Here is a 14,878-nt window from a genome sequence, read left to right as displayed (position 1 = left end):
GAGAGCGTTGTTGGCTCCCCTCTTCCGGGAGGGGAGCACAGTCTTTGGCTCCCAGTGCCTTGCTCGGGTGAGAACTCGGGCAGGTGCTGGGGGTAAGATTGGGTCGCCTCTGGCTTCGGCTGGAGGTGGCTTTTTGTCCCTGTTCCTCGCTGTGGCCTTTTGGCTCGGAGGGACGGGGAATGGTTTGGGGGACCCTTCTCCTTTTGGAGAGGGTTTCAAGAAGACCAGCATCCTAGTGCACTTTTTTTGTGGCACTTGTCACTTTTTTAAGCGCACTCGGGTTTTGTACACGAATTCGGGCTTTCGATAAAAAAAAAAAAAATCTGTTCTTATCAGTTTAATATCTGATACGTCCCCTATCTGGGGACCATATATTAAATGGATTTTTAGAACAGGGAGATGGAAAAAGAGCTTGCTCTGTCCACTCCACGCATTGACCTGGTATTGCAGTATCTCCAGGACCGGTGCACCCCTTCTTTAATGCAGTTTCTAAAATCAGAAAGAATTGAATTCAATGCTTTTTGTTCATTTTGCTTGTTTGTCGGATTTTGGGATGGACTCTTTGGCTTTGCTTTTCTTCTCCTCATTGGATTTTTCATGTTAAAAGTTGCAGAAGCCAGATGACAAGCTCATTTTGGTTCAACTTCAGCAACTGTGCATTGCATTGCCATGTAATGTAATGTAATGCAATGCTATCTATCTAGCTCTCCCTCTATACTTCCTTTTGGATAAACAGACATATTAGGCAAGCATTTTGGAGCTTTCACCTAAATAACTACAGGTGGTGAGATAAGCTGCACAATATAATTGACCTTTCAGTATATTGTTGCACACACACCATCTATTTAGCAAATGCCCTTGTTATCAACAGCAGCCTTTTAAACTCACCTGAGCTAACAGGTATGTGAGCTGGTTACTCTGCTGCGCTTAAAATTTCTTTTTTGGTTTGCTACAATGCCTTTTCTGAAACGTTGTCTCCCTCTGCTGGAACACTGACTTCTTTCATTTAATGCCTGCAGACTATAAAAGAGAAACCAACCCAAAAAGTTTGGTTGATTAGTCTGTGGCATTCTTTTAAACTGTTGCTTATGGCGGTCTCTGTGAGCTTCTCAGTGACATTCAGCCATCCAGGTATCCCGCCTGCAGTAGACGGAATGTGGCAATGGAACGCTGGCTGCGCGTGTCATAATAGGCTCTGAGCCTTTATATACCTGCGCACAGCAGCAGCCACCTTCAGTCTGCTGCTGGACAGCCAGCAGCAGCAGCAGCAGGAGAGGTAATTAATCAGCAACCCTCCTGCTAAGGGTAGACAGCTGCTCGTTCCACCCCCCCCCGCCTTAATTGGTTCTCCTCCCTTCCAACGGTGTTGAGGCGGGTGGGAACAGCCGGGGGTTGAGGGTACTGTGCTAAAAGAGGTGGAGTTATGCAGATCTAAAACGCGTGGATTGCAGCAGCAGCAAGCCGAAAAGTGCAGGCATGTGAGGGATCTAGAGGTTGACAGCATGTCTTCTTAACGGGAGTCCAGGTGGCCATCTCCACAAATGGACTTTTCAGAATCCTTGGGTGGCACCGTAGTCGGAAACCAATTCTGGTTATCGCTTCTCGGCCTTTTGGCTAAGATCAAGTGTAGTATCTTTCGAAAAGGCGGTTTTGGATGTTGGCCGCCCTAGTAGATTGATACATTATGCACACTGGGGTTTAGGCGCTTGTTAGTACGCCAGGTGGCTAATATAGTCATCTGGTGGAAAGCATGGCCCCCCAGGATCGACGCCATTGGGCCGGGGAAGATCGAAAGCCCGAAGTGTGAAGTGCCCCAGGAATGGTGACCCTGGGGTGCCTTAACTCACTGGGATTGGGAACCCCACTTGAGTTTATGGCACATTTGCACAAGCACTTCAAATTTTCTTTCTTCGCACACACCCTTATTCCGGGCCTTCTGGCCTTAGGATGGGGAATTTTTCAATTCCCGGTCGAAGGTCCGGGCAGTATTATACTGTGAAACCTTCACTATTTATTTAATTTCTTTGTCACTGTGTGTCCACTTATTCACGTGTGTCACGTCCTACTAGGATTTTGTCGGGATGCGGTTCCCTTACGGGTTCCTCTCTTGGCAGGTCTAGGGGGGGAGTGTGTGGCCATCAGGTTCCGCTCCCCCCTGAACCCCCCTGGCTCTCCTCTTTCGGGAGGAGAGCGTTGTTGGCTCCCCTCTTCCGGGAGGGGAGCACAGTCTTTGGCTCCCAGTGCCTTGCTCGGGTGAGAACTCGGGCAGGTGCTGGGGGTAAGATTGGGTCTCCTCTGGCTTCGGCTGGAGGTGGCTTTTTGTCCCTGTTCCTCGCTGTGGCCTTTTGGCTCGGAGGGACGGGGAATGGTTTGGGGGACCCTTCTCCTTTTGGAGAGGGTTTCAAGAAGACCAGCATCCTAGTGCACTTTTTTTGTGGCACTTGTCACTTTTTTAAGCGCACTCGGGTTTTGTACACGAATTCGGGCTTTCGATAAAAAAAAAAAAAATCTGTTCTCATCAGTTTAATATCTGATACGTCCCCTATCTGGGGACCATATATTAAATGGATTTTTAGAACAGGGAGATGGAAAAAGAGCTTGCTCTGTCCACTCCACGCATTGACCTGGTATTGCAGTATCTCCAGGACCGGTGCACCCCTTCTTTAATGCAGTTTCTAAAATCAGAAAGAATTGAATTCAATGCTTTTTGTTCATTTTGCTTGTTTGTCGGATTTTGGGATGGACTCTTTGGCTTTGCTTTTCTTCTCCTCATTGGATTTTTCATGTTAAAAGTTGCAGAAGCCAGATGACAAGCTCATTTTGGTTCAACTTCAGCAACTGTGCATTGCATTGCCATGTAATGTAATGTAATGCAATGCTATCTATCTAGCTCTCCCTCTATACTTCCTTTTGGATAAACAGACATATTAGGCAAGCATTTTGGAGCTTTCACCTAAATAACTACAGGTGGTGAGATAAGCTGCACAATATAATTGACCTTTCAGTATATTGTTGCACACACACCATCTATTTAGCAAATGCCCTTGTTATCAACAGCAGCCTTTTAAACTCACCTGAGCTAACAGGTATGTGAGCTGGTTACTCTGCTGCGCTTAAAATTTCTTTTTTGGTTTGCTACAATGCCTTTTCTGAAACGTTGTCTCCCTCTGCTGGAACACTGACTTCTTTCATTTAATGCCTGCAGACTATAAAAGAGAAACCAACCCAAAAAGTTTGGTTGATTAGTCTGTGGCATTCTTTTAAACTGTTGCTTATGGCGGTCTCTGTGAGCTTCTCAGTGACATTCAGCCATCCAGGTATCCCGCCTGCAGTAGACGGAATGTGGCAATGGAACGCTGGCTGCGCGTGTCATAATAGGCTCTGAGCCTTTATATACCTGCGCACAGCAGCAGCCACCTTCAGTCTGCTGCTGGACAGCCAGCAGCAGCAGCAGCAGGAGAGGTAATTAATCAGCAACCCTCCTGCTAAGGGTAGACAGCTGCTCGTTCCACCCCCCCCCGCCTTAATTGGTTCTCCTCCCTTCCAACGGTGTTGAGGCGGGTGGGAACAGCCGGGGGTTGAGGGTACTGTGCTAAAAGAGGTGGAGTTATGCAGATCTAAAACGCGTGGATTGCAGCAGCAGCAAGCCGAAAAGTGCAGGCATGTGAGGGATCTAGAGGTTGACAGCATGTCTTCTTAACGGGAGTCCAGGTGGCCATCTCCACAAATGGACTTTTCAGAATCCTTGGGTGGCACCGTAGTCGGAAACCAATTCTGGTTATCGCTTCTCGGCCTTTTGGCTAAGATCAAGTGTAGTATCTTTCGAAAAGGCGGTTTTGGATGTTGGCCGCCCTAGTAGATTGATACATTATGCACACTGGGGTTTAGGCGCTTGTTAGTACGCCAGGTGGCTAATATAGTCATCTGGTGGAAAGCATGGCCCCCCAGGATCGACGCCATTGGGCCGGGGAAGATCGAAAGCCCGAAGTGTGAAGTGCCCCAGGAATGGTGACCCTGGGGTGCCTTAACTCACTGGGATTGGGAACCCCACTTGAGTTTATGGCACATTTGCACAAGCACTTCAAATTTTCTTTCTTCGCACACACCCTTATTCCGGGCCTTCTGGCCTTAGGATGGGGAATTTTTCAATTCCCGGTCGAAGGTCCGGGCAGTATTATACTGTGAAACCTTCACTATTTATTTAATTTCTTTGTCACTGTGTGTCCACTTATTCACGTGTGTCACGTCCTACTAGGATTTTGTCGGGATGCGGTTCCCTTACGGGTTCCTCTCTTGGCAGGTCTAGGGGGGGAGTGTGTGGCCATCAGGTTCCGCTCCCCCCTGAACCCCCCTGGCTCTCCTCTTTCGGGAGGAGAGCGTTGTTGGCTCCCCTCTTCCGGGAGGGGAGCACAGTCTTTGGCTCCCAGTGCCTTGCTCGGGTGAGAACTCGGGCAGGTGCTGGGGGTAAGATTGGGTCGCCTCTGGCTTCGGCTGGAGGTGGCTTTTTGTCCCTGTTCCTCGCTGTGGCCTTTTGGCTCGGAGGGACGGGGAATGGTTTGGGGGACCCTTCTCCTTTTGGAGAGGGTTTCAAGAAGACCAGCATCCTAGTGCACTTTTTTTGTGGCACTTGTCACTTTTTTAAGCGCACTCGGGTTTTGTACACGAATTCGGGCTTTCGATAAAAAAAAAAAAAATCTGTTCTTATCAGTTTAATATCTGATACGTCCCCTATCTGGGGACCATATATTAAATGGATTTTTAGAACAGGGAGATGGAAAAAGAGCTTGCTCTGTCCACTCCACGCATTGACCTGGTATTGCAGTATCTCCAGGACCGGTGCACCCCTTCTTTAATGCAGTTTCTAAAATCAGAAAGAATTGAATTCAATGCTTTTTGTTCATTTTGCTTGTTTGTCGGATTTTGGGATGGACTCTTTGGCTTTGCTTTTCTTCTCCTCATTGGATTTTTCATGTTAAAAGTTGCAGAAGCCAGATGACAAGCTCATTTTGGTTCAACTTCAGCAACTGTGCATTGCATTGCCATGTAATGTAATGTAATGCAATGCTATCTATCTAGCTCTCCCTCTATACTTCCTTTTGGATAAACAGACATATTAGGCAAGCATTTTGGAGCTTTCACCTAAATAACTACAGGTGGTGAGATAAGCTGCACAATATAATTGACCTTTCAGTATATTGTTGCACACACACCATCTATTTAGCAAATGCCCTTGTTATCAACAGCAGCCTTTTAAACTCACCTGAGCTAACAGGTATGTGAGCTGGTTACTCTGCTGCGCTTAAAATTTCTTTTTTGGTTTGCTACAATGCCTTTTCTGAAACGTTGTCTCCCTCTGCTGGAACACTGACTTCTTTCATTTAATGCCTGCAGACTATAAAAGAGAAACCAACCCAAAAAGTTTGGTTGATTAGTCTGTGGCATTCTTTTAAACTGTTGCTTATGGCGGTCTCTGTGAGCTTCTCAGTGACATTCAGCCATCCAGGTATCCCGCCTGCAGTAGACGGAATGTGGCAATGGAACGCTGGCTGCGCGTGTCATAATAGGCTCTGAGCCTTTATATACCTGCGCACAGCAGCAGCCACCTTCAGTCTGCTGCTGGACAGCCAGCAGCAGCAGCAGCAGGAGAGGTAATTAATCAGCAACCCTCCTGCTAAGGGTAGACAGCTGCTCGTTCCACCCCCCCCCGCCTTAATTGGTTCTCCTCCCTTCCAACGGTGTTGAGGCGGGTGGGAACAGCCGGGGGTTGAGGGTACTGTGCTAAAAGAGGTGGAGTTATGCAGATCTAAAACGCGTGGATTGCAGCAGCAGCAAGCCGAAAAGTGCAGGCATGTGAGGGATCTAGAGGTTGACAGCATGTCTTCTTAACGGGAGTCCAGGTGGCCATCTCCACAAATGGACTTTTCAGAATCCTTGGGTGGCACCGTAGTCGGAAACCAATTCTGGTTATCGCTTCTCGGCCTTTTGGCTAAGATCAAGTGTAGTATCTTTCGAAAAGGCGGTTTTGGATGTTGGCCGCCCTAGTAGATTGATACATTATGCACACTGGGGTTTAGGCGCTTGTTAGTACGCCAGGTGGCTAATATAGTCATCTGGTGGAAAGCATGGCCCCCCAGGATCGACGCCATTGGGCCGGGGAAGATCGAAAGCCCGAAGTGTGAAGTGCCCCAGGAATGGTGACCCTGGGGTGCCTTAACTCACTGGGATTGGGAACCCCACTTGAGTTTATGGCACATTTGCACAAGCACTTCAAATTTTCTTTCTTCGCACACACCCTTATTCCGGGCCTTCTGGCCTTAGGATGGGGAATTTTTCAATTCCCGGTCGAAGGTCCGGGCAGTATTATACTGTGAAACCTTCACTATTTATTTAATTTCTTTGTCACTGTGTGTCCACTTATTCACGTGTGTCACGTCCTACTAGGATTTTGTCGGGATGCGGTTCCCTTACGGGTTCCTCTCTTGGCAGGTCTAGGGGGGGAGTGTGTGGCCATCAGGTTCCGCTCCCCCCTGAACCCCCCTGGCTCTCCTCTTTCGGGAGGAGAGCGTTGTTGGCTCCCCTCTTCCGGGAGGGGAGCACAGTCTTTGGCTCCCAGTGCCTTGCTCGGGTGAGAACTCGGGCAGGTGCTGGGGGTAAGATTGGGTCGCCTCTGGCTTCGGCTGGAGGTGGCTTTTTGTCCCTGTTCCTCGCTGTGGCCTTTTGGCTCGGAGGGACGGGGAATGGTTTGGGGGACCCTTCTCCTTTTGGAGAGGGTTTCAAGAAGACCAGCATACTAGTGCACTTTTTTTGTGGCACTTGTCACTTTTTTAAGCGCACTCGGGTTTTGTACACGAATTCGGGCTTTCGATAAAAAAAAAAAAAATCTGTTCTTATCAGTTTAATATCTGATACGTCCCCTATCTGGGGACCATATATTAAATGAATTTTTAGAACAGGGAGATGGAAAAAGAGCTTGCTCTGTCCACTCCACGCATTGACCTGGTATTGCAGTATCTCCAGGACCGGTGCACCCCTTCTTTAATGCAGTTTCTAAAATCAGAAAGAATTGAATTCAATGCTTTTTGTTCATTTTGCTTGTTTGTCGGATTTTGGGATGGACTCTTTGGCTTTGCTTTTCTTCTCCTCATTGGATTTTTCATGTTAAAAGTTGCAGAAGCCAGATGACAAGCTCATTTTGGTTCAACTTCAGCAACTGTGCATTGCATTGCCATGTAATGTAATGTAATGCAATGCTATCTATCTAGCTCTCCCTCTATACTTCCTTTTGGATAAACAGACATATTAGGCAAGCATTTTGGAGCTTTCACCTAAATAACTACAGGTGGTGAGATAAGCTGCACAATATAATTGACCTTTCAGTATATTGTTGCACACACACCATCTATTTAGCAAATGCCCTTGTTATCAACAGCAGCCTTTTAAACTCACCTGAGCTAACAGGTATGTGAGCTGGTTACTCTGCTGCGCTTAAAATTTCTTTTTTGGTTTGCTACAATGCCTTTTCTGAAACGTTGTCTCCCTCTGCTGGAACACTGACTTCTTTCATTTAATGCCTGCAGACTATAAAAGAGAAACCAACCCAAAAAGTTTGGTTGATTAGTCTGTGGCATTCTTTTAAACTGTTGCTTATGGCGGTCTCTGTGAGCTTCTCAGTGACATTCAGCCATCCAGGTATCCCGCCTGCAGTAGACGGAATGTGGCAATGGAACGCTGGCTGCGCGTGTCATAATAGGCTCTGAGCCTTTATATACCTGCGCACAGCAGCAGCCACCTTCAGTCTGCTGCTGGACAGCCAGCAGCAGCAGCAGCAGGAGAGGTAATTAATCAGCAACCCTCCTGCTAAGGGTAGACAGCTGCTCGTTCCACCCCCCCCCCCGCCTTAATTGGTTCTCCTCCCTTCCAACGGTGTTGAGGCGGGTGGGAACAGCCGGGGGTTGAGGGTACTGTGCTAAAAGAGGTGGAGTTATGCAGATCTAAAACGCGTGGATTGCAGCAGCAGCAAGCCGAAAAGTGCAGGCATGTGAGGGATCTAGAGGTTGACAGCATGTCTTCTTAACGGGAGTCCAGGTGGCCATCTCCACAAATGGACTTTTCAGAATCCTTGGGTGGCACCGTAGTCGGAAACCAATTCTGGTTATCGCTTCTCGGCCTTTTGGCTAAGATCAAGTGTAGTATCTGTTCTTATCAGTTTAATATCTGATACGTCCCCTATCTGGGGACCATATATTAAATGGATTTTTAGAACAGGGAGATGGAAAAAGAGCTTGCTCTGTCCACTCCACGCATTGACCTGGTATTGCAGTATCTCCAGGACCGGTGCACCCCTTCTTTAATGCAGTTTCTAAAATCAGAAAGAATTGAATTCAATGCTTTTTGTTCATTTTGCTTGTTTGTCGGATTTTGGGATGGACTCTTTGGCTTTGCTTTTCTTCTCCTCATTGGATTTTTCATGTTAAAAGTTGCAGAAGCCAGATGACAAGCTCATTTTGGTTCAACTTCAGCAACTGTGCATTGCATTGCCATGTAATGTAATGTAATGCAATGCTATCTATCTAGCTCTCCCTCTATACTTCCTTTTGGATAAACAGACATATTAGGCAAGCATTTTGGAGCTTTCACCTAAATAACTACAGGTGGTGAGATAAGCTGCACAATATAATTGACCTTTCAGTATATTGTTGCACACACACCATCTATTTAGCAAATGCCCTTGTTATCAACAGCAGCCTTTTAAACTCACCTGAGCTAACAGGTATGTGAGCTGGTTACTCTGCTGCGCTTAAAATTTCTTTTTTGGTTTGCTACAATGCCTTTTCTGAAACGTTGTCTCCCTCTGCTGGAACACTGACTTCTTTCATTTAATGCCTGCAGACTATAAAAGAGAAACCAACCCAAAAAGTTTGGTTGATTAGTCTGTGGCATTCTTTTAAACTGTTGCTTATGGCGGTCTCTGTGAGCTTCTCAGTGACATTCAGCCATCCAGGTATCCCGCCTGCAGTAGACGGAATGTGGCAATGGAACGCTGGCTGCGCGTGTCATAATAGGCTCTGAGCCTTTATATACCTGCGCACAGCAGCAGCCACCTTCAGTCTGCTGCTGGACAGCCAGCAGCAGCAGCAGGAGAGGTAATTAATCAGCAACCCTCCTGCTAAGGGTAGACAGCTGCTCGTTCCACCCCCCCCCCGCCTTAATTGGTTCTCCTCCCTTCCAACGGTGTTGAGGCGGGTGGGAACAGCCGGGGGTTGAGGGTACTGTGCTAACAGAGGTGGAGTTATGCAGATCTAAAACGCGTGGATTGCAGCAGCAGCAAGCCGAAAAGTGCAGGCATGTGAGGGATCTAGAGGTTGACAGCATGTCTTCTTAACGGGAGTCCAGGTGGCCATCTCCACAAATGGACTTTTCAGAATCCTTGGGTGGCACCGTAGTCGGAAACCAATTCTGGTTATCGCTTCTCGGTCTTTTGGCTAAGATCAAGTGTAGTATCTGTTCTTATCAGTTTAATATCTGATACGTCCCCTATCTGGGGACCATATATTAAATGGATTTTTAGAACAGGGAGATGGAAAAAGAGCTTGCTCTGTCCACTCCACGCATTGACCTGGTATTGCAGTATCTCCAGGACCGGTGCACCCCTTCTTTAATGCAGTTTCTAAAATCAGAAAGAATTGAATTCAATGCTTTTTGTTCATTTTGCTTGTTTGTCGGATTTTGGGATGGACTCTTTGGCTTTGCTTTTCTTCTCCTCATTGGATTTTTCATGTTAAAAGTTGCAGAAGCCAGATGACAAGCTCATTTTGGTTCAACTTCAGCAACTGTGCATTGCATTGCCATGTAATGTAATGTAATGCAATGCTATCTATCTAGCTCTCCCTCTATACTTCCTTTTGGATAAACAGACATATTAGGCAAGCATTTTGGAGCTTTCACCTAAATAACTACAGGTGGTGAGATAAGCTGCACAATATAATTGACCTTTCAGTATATTGTTGCACACACACCATCTATTTAGCAAATGCCCTTGTTATCAACAGCAGCCTTTTAAACTCACCTGAGCTAACAGGTATGTGAGCTGGTTACTCTGCTGCGCTTAAAATTTCTTTTTTGGTTTGCTACAATGCCTTTTCTGAAACGTTGTCTCCCTCTGCTGGAACACTGACTTCTTTCATTTAATGCCTGCAGACTATAAAAGAGAAACCAACCCAAAAAGTTTGGTTGATTAGTCTGTGGCATTCTTTTAAACTGTTGCTTATGGCGGTCTCTGTGAGCTTCTCAGTGACATTCAGCCATCCAGGTATCCCGCCTGCAGTAGACGGAATGTGGCAATGGAACACTGGCTGCGCGTGTCATAATAGGCTCTGAGCCTTTATATACCTGCGCACAGCAGCAGCCACCTTCAGTCTGCTGCTGGACAGCCAGCAGCAGCAGCAGCAGGAGAGGTAATTAATCAGCAACCCTCCTGCTAAGGGTAGACAGCTGCTCGTTCCACCCCCCCCCCCGCCTTAATTGGTTCTCCTCCCTTCCAACGGTGTTGAGGCGGGTGGGAACAGCCGGGGGTTGAGGGTACTGTGCTAAAAGAGGTGGAGTTATGCAGATCTAAAACGCGTGGATTGCAGCAGCAGCAAGCCGAAAAGTGCAGGCATGTGAGGGATCTAGAGGTTGACAGCATGTCTTCTTAACGGGAGTCCAGGTGGCCATCTCCACAAATGGACTTTTCAGAATCCTTGGGTGGCACCGTAGTCGGAAACCAATTCTGGTTATCGCTTCTCGGCCTTTTGGCTAAGATCAAGTGTAGTATCTGTTCTTATCAGTTTAATATCTGATACGTCCCCTATCTGGGGACCATATATTAAATGGATTTTTAGAACAGGGAGATGGAAAAAGAGCTTGCTCTGTCCACTCCACGCATTGACCTGGTATTGCAGTATCTCCAGGACCGGTGCACCCCTTCTTTAATGCAGTTTCTAAAATCAGAAAGAATTGAATTCAATGCTTTTTGTTCATTTTGCTTGTTTGTCGGATTTTGGGATGGACTCTTTGGCTTTGCTTTTCTTCTCCTCATTGGATTTTTCATGTTAAAAGTTGCAGAAGCCAGATGACAAGCTCATTTTGGTTCAACTTCAGCAACTGTGCATTGCATTGCCATGTAATGTAATGTAATGCAATGCTATCTATCTAGCTCTCCCTCTATACTTCCTTTTGGATAAACAGACATATTAGGCAAGCATTTTGGAGCTTTCACCTAAATAACTACAGGTGGTGAGATAAGCTGCACAATATAATTGACCTTTCAGTATATTGTTGCACACACACCATCTATTTAGCAAATGCCCTTGTTATCAACAGCAGCCTTTTAAACTCACCTGAGCTAACAGGTATGTGAGCTGGTTACTCTGCTGCGCTTAAAATTTCTTTTTTGGTTTGCTACAATGCCTTTTCTGAAACGTTGTCTCCCTCTGCTGGAACACTGACTTCTTTCATTTAATGCCTGCAGACTATAAAAGAGAAACCAACCCAAAAAGTTTGGTTGATTAGTCTGTGGCATTCTTTTAAACTGTTGCTTATGGCGGTCTCTGTGAGCTTCTCAGTGACATTCAGCCATCCAGGTATCCCGCCTGCAGTAGACGGAATGTGGCAATGGAACGCTGGCTGCGCGTGTCATAATAGGCTCTGAGCCTTTATATACCTGCGCACAGCAGCAGCCACCTTCAGTCTGCTGCTGGACAGCCAGCAGCAGCAGCAGCAGGAGAGGTAATTAATCAGCAACCCTCCTGCTAAGGGTAGACAGCTGCTCGTTCCACCCCCCCCCGCCTTAATTGGTTCTCCTCCCTTCCAACGGTGTTGAGGCGGGTGGGAACAGCCGGGGGTTGAGGGTACTGTGCTAAAAGAGGTGGAGTTATGCAGATCTAAAACGCGTGGATTGCAGCAGCAGCAAGCCGAAAAGTGCAGGCATGTGAGGGATCTAGAGGTTGACAGCATGTCTTCTTAACGGGAGTCCAGGTGGCCATCTCCACAAATGGACTTTTCAGAATCCTTGGGTGGCACCGTAGTCGGAAACCAATTCTGGTTATCGCTTCTCGGCCTTTTGGCTAAGATCAAGTGTAGTATCTTTCGAAAAGGCGGTTTTGGATGTTGGCCGCCCTAGTAGATTGATACATTATGCACACTGGGGTTTAGGCGCTTGTTAGTACGCCAGGTGGCTAATATAGTCATCTGGTGGAAAGCATGGCCCCCCAGGATCGACGCCATTGGGCCGGGGAAGATCGAAAGCCCGAAGTGTGAAGTGCCCCAGGAATGGTGACCCTGGGGTGCCTTAACTCACTGGGATTGGGAACCCCACTTGAGTTTATGGCACATTTGCACAAGCACTTCAAATTTTCTTTCTTCGCACACACCCTTATTCCGGGCCTTCTGGCCTTAGGATGGGGAATTTTTCAATTCCCGGTCGAAGGTCCGGGCAGTATTATACTGTGAAACCTTCACTATTTATTTAATTTCTTTGTCACTGTGTGTCCACTTATTCACGTGTGTCACGTCCTACTAGGATTTTGTCGGGATGCGGTTCCCTTACGGGTTCCTCTCTTGGCAGGTCTAGGGGGGGAGTGTGTGGCCATCAGGTTCCGCTCCCCCCTGAACCCCCCTGGCTCTCCTCTTTCGGGAGGAGAGCGTTGTTGGCTCCCCTCTTCCGGGAGGGGAGCACAGTCTTTGGCTCCCAGTGCCTTGCTCGGGTGAGAACTCGGGCAGGTGCTGGGGGTAAGATTGGGTCGCCTCTGGCTTCGGCTGGAGGTGGCTTTTTGTCCCTGTTCCTCGCTGTGGCCTTTTGGCTCGGAGGGACGGGGAATGGTTTGGGGGACCCTTCTCCTTTTGGAGAGGGTTTCAAGAAGACCAGCATACTAGTGCACTTTTTTTGTGGCACTTGTCACTTTTTTAAGCGCACTCGGGTTTTGTACACGAATTCGGGCTTTCGATAAAAAAAAAAAAAATCTGTTCTTATCAGTTTAATATCTGATACGTCCCCTATCTGGGGACCATATATTAAATGAATTTTTAGAACAGGGAGATGGAAAAAGAGCTTGCTCTGTCCACTCCACGCATTGACCTGGTATTGCAGTATCTCCAGGACCGGTGCACCCCTTCTTTAATGCAGTTTCTAAAATCAGAAAGAATTGAATTCAATGCTTTTTGTTCATTTTGCTTGTTTGTCGGATTTTGGGATGGACTCTTTGGCTTTGCTTTTCTTCTCCTCATTGGATTTTTCATGTTAAAAGTTGCAGAAGCCAGATGACAAGCTCATTTTGGTTCAACTTCAGCAACTGTGCATTGCATTGCCATGTAATGTAATGTAATGCAATGCTATCTATCTAGCTCTCCCTCTATACTTCCTTTTGGATAAACAGACATATTAGGCAAGCATTTTGGAGCTTTCACCTAAATAACTACAGGTGGTGAGATAAGCTGCACAATATAATTGACCTTTCAGTATATTGTTGCACACACACCATCTATTTAGCAAATGCCCTTGTTATCAACAGCAGCCTTTTAAACTCACCTGAGCTAACAGGTATGTGAGCTGGTTACTCTGCTGCGCTTAAAATTTCTTTTTTGGTTTGCTACAATGCCTTTTCTGAAACGTTGTCTCCCTCTGCTGGAACACTGACTTCTTTCATTTAATGCCTGCAGACTATAAAAGAGAAACCAACCCAAAAAGTTTGGTTGATTAGTCTGTGGCATTCTTTTAAACTGTTGCTTATGGCGGTCTCTGTGAGCTTCTCAGTGACATTCAGCCATCCAGGTATCCCGCCTGCAGTAGACGGAATGTGGCAATGGAACGCTGGCTGCGCGTGTCATAATAGGCTCTGAGCCTTTATATACCTGCGCACAGCAGCAGCCACCTTCAGTCTGCTGCTGGACAGCCAGCAGCAGCAGCAGCAGGAGAGGTAATTAATCAGCAACCCTCCTGCTAAGGGTAGACAGCTGCTCGTTCCACCCCCCCCCCCGCCTTAATTGGTTCTCCTCCCTTCCAACGGTGTTGAGGCGGGTGGGAACAGCCGGGGGTTGAGGGTACTGTGCTAAAAGAGGTGGAGTTATGCAGATCTAAAACGCGTGGATTGCAGCAGCAGCAAGCCGAAAAGTGCAGGCATGTGAGGGATCTAGAGGTTGACAGCATGTCTTCTTAACGGGAGTCCAGGTGGCCATCTCCACAAATGGACTTTTCAGAATCCTTGGGTGGCACCGTAGTCGGAAACCAATTCTGGTTATCGCTTCTCGGCCTTTTGGCTAAGATCAAGTGTAGTATCTGTTCTTATCAGTTTAATATCTGATACGTCCCCTATCTGGGGACCATATATTAAATGGATTTTTAGAACAGGGAGATGGAAAAAGAGCTTGCTCTGTCCACTCCACGCATTGACCTGGTATTGCAGTATCTCCAGGACCGGTGCACCCCTTCTTTAATGCAGTTTCTAAAATCAGAAAGAATTGAATTCAATGCTTTTTGTTCATTTTGCTTGTTTGTCGGATTTTGGGATGGACTCTTTGGCTTTGCTTTTCTTCTCCTCATTGGATTTTTCATGTTAAAAGTTGCAGAAGCCAGATGACAAGCTCATTTTGGTTCAACTTCAGCAACTGTGCATTGCATTGCCATGTAATGTAATGTAATGCAATGCTATCTATCTAGCTCTCCCTCTATACTTCCTTTTGGATAAACAGACATATTAGGCAAGCATTTTGGAGCTTTCACCTAAATAACTACAGGTGGTGAGATAAGCTGCACAATATAATTGACCTTTCAGTATATTGTTGCACACACACCATCTATTTAGCAAATGCCCTTGTTATCAACAGCAGCCTTTTAAACTCACCT

At 46.8% G+C, this 14,878-nt stretch overlaps 9 non-coding genes and 4 pseudogenes across 9 annotated transcripts; all 13 read left to right on the top strand.

Annotated features, from left to right (window-relative positions):
* Nucleotides 1-289: 289 nt before the first annotated feature.
* LOC141185881 (U2 spliceosomal RNA) lies at nt 290-475 on the top strand. Its single transcript, XR_012260478.1, has one exon. It is a non-coding gene; the product is annotated as a U2 spliceosomal RNA (small nuclear RNA).
* A 1,119-nt stretch (nt 476-1,594) lies between these two features.
* Nucleotides 1,595-1,686, top strand: LOC141186261 (U2 spliceosomal RNA; annotated as a pseudogene).
* A 789-nt stretch (nt 1,687-2,475) lies between these two features.
* LOC141186001 (U2 spliceosomal RNA) lies at nt 2,476-2,661 on the top strand. The gene has a single exon (XR_012260567.1). It is a non-coding gene; the product is annotated as a U2 spliceosomal RNA (small nuclear RNA).
* Nucleotides 2,662-3,780: 1,119 nt separating this feature from the next.
* On the top strand, nt 3,781-3,872 carry LOC141186259 (U2 spliceosomal RNA; annotated as a pseudogene).
* A 789-nt stretch (nt 3,873-4,661) lies between these two features.
* On the top strand, nt 4,662-4,847 carry LOC141185880 (U2 spliceosomal RNA). Its single transcript, XR_012260477.1, has one exon. It is a non-coding gene; the product is annotated as a U2 spliceosomal RNA (small nuclear RNA).
* Nucleotides 4,848-5,966: 1,119 nt separating this feature from the next.
* LOC141186258 (U2 spliceosomal RNA) lies at nt 5,967-6,058 on the top strand (annotated as a pseudogene).
* A 789-nt stretch (nt 6,059-6,847) lies between these two features.
* Nucleotides 6,848-7,033, top strand: LOC141185840 (U2 spliceosomal RNA). The gene has a single exon (XR_012260445.1). It is a non-coding gene; the product is annotated as a U2 spliceosomal RNA (small nuclear RNA).
* A 1,121-nt stretch (nt 7,034-8,154) lies between these two features.
* LOC141189698 (U2 spliceosomal RNA) lies at nt 8,155-8,345 on the top strand. Its single transcript, XR_012263747.1, has one exon. It is a non-coding gene; the product is annotated as a U2 spliceosomal RNA (small nuclear RNA).
* A 1,117-nt stretch (nt 8,346-9,462) lies between these two features.
* LOC141185065 (U2 spliceosomal RNA) lies at nt 9,463-9,653 on the top strand. The gene has a single exon (XR_012259762.1). It is a non-coding gene; the product is annotated as a U2 spliceosomal RNA (small nuclear RNA).
* Nucleotides 9,654-10,774: 1,121 nt separating this feature from the next.
* Nucleotides 10,775-10,965, top strand: LOC141189697 (U2 spliceosomal RNA). Its single transcript, XR_012263746.1, has one exon. It is a non-coding gene; the product is annotated as a U2 spliceosomal RNA (small nuclear RNA).
* A 1,119-nt stretch (nt 10,966-12,084) lies between these two features.
* LOC141186257 (U2 spliceosomal RNA) lies at nt 12,085-12,176 on the top strand (annotated as a pseudogene).
* A 789-nt stretch (nt 12,177-12,965) lies between these two features.
* Nucleotides 12,966-13,151, top strand: LOC141185838 (U2 spliceosomal RNA). Its single transcript, XR_012260444.1, has one exon. It is a non-coding gene; the product is annotated as a U2 spliceosomal RNA (small nuclear RNA).
* A 1,121-nt stretch (nt 13,152-14,272) lies between these two features.
* On the top strand, nt 14,273-14,463 carry LOC141189696 (U2 spliceosomal RNA). The gene has a single exon (XR_012263745.1). It is a non-coding gene; the product is annotated as a U2 spliceosomal RNA (small nuclear RNA).
* The last annotated feature ends 415 nt before the right edge of the window (nt 14,464-14,878 follow it).

This window comes from Phyllobates terribilis, unplaced genomic scaffold (assembly GCF_046119375.1).
Source record: "Phyllobates terribilis strain yellow unplaced genomic scaffold, ASM4611937v1 Scaffold_40__1_contigs__length_11209783, whole genome shotgun sequence".
Lineage (NCBI taxonomy): Eukaryota > Metazoa > Chordata > Amphibia > Anura > Dendrobatidae > Phyllobates > Phyllobates terribilis.
Note: the sequence above shows the minus strand (reverse complement) of the source record. Positions and strands in the feature narration are given on the sequence as shown.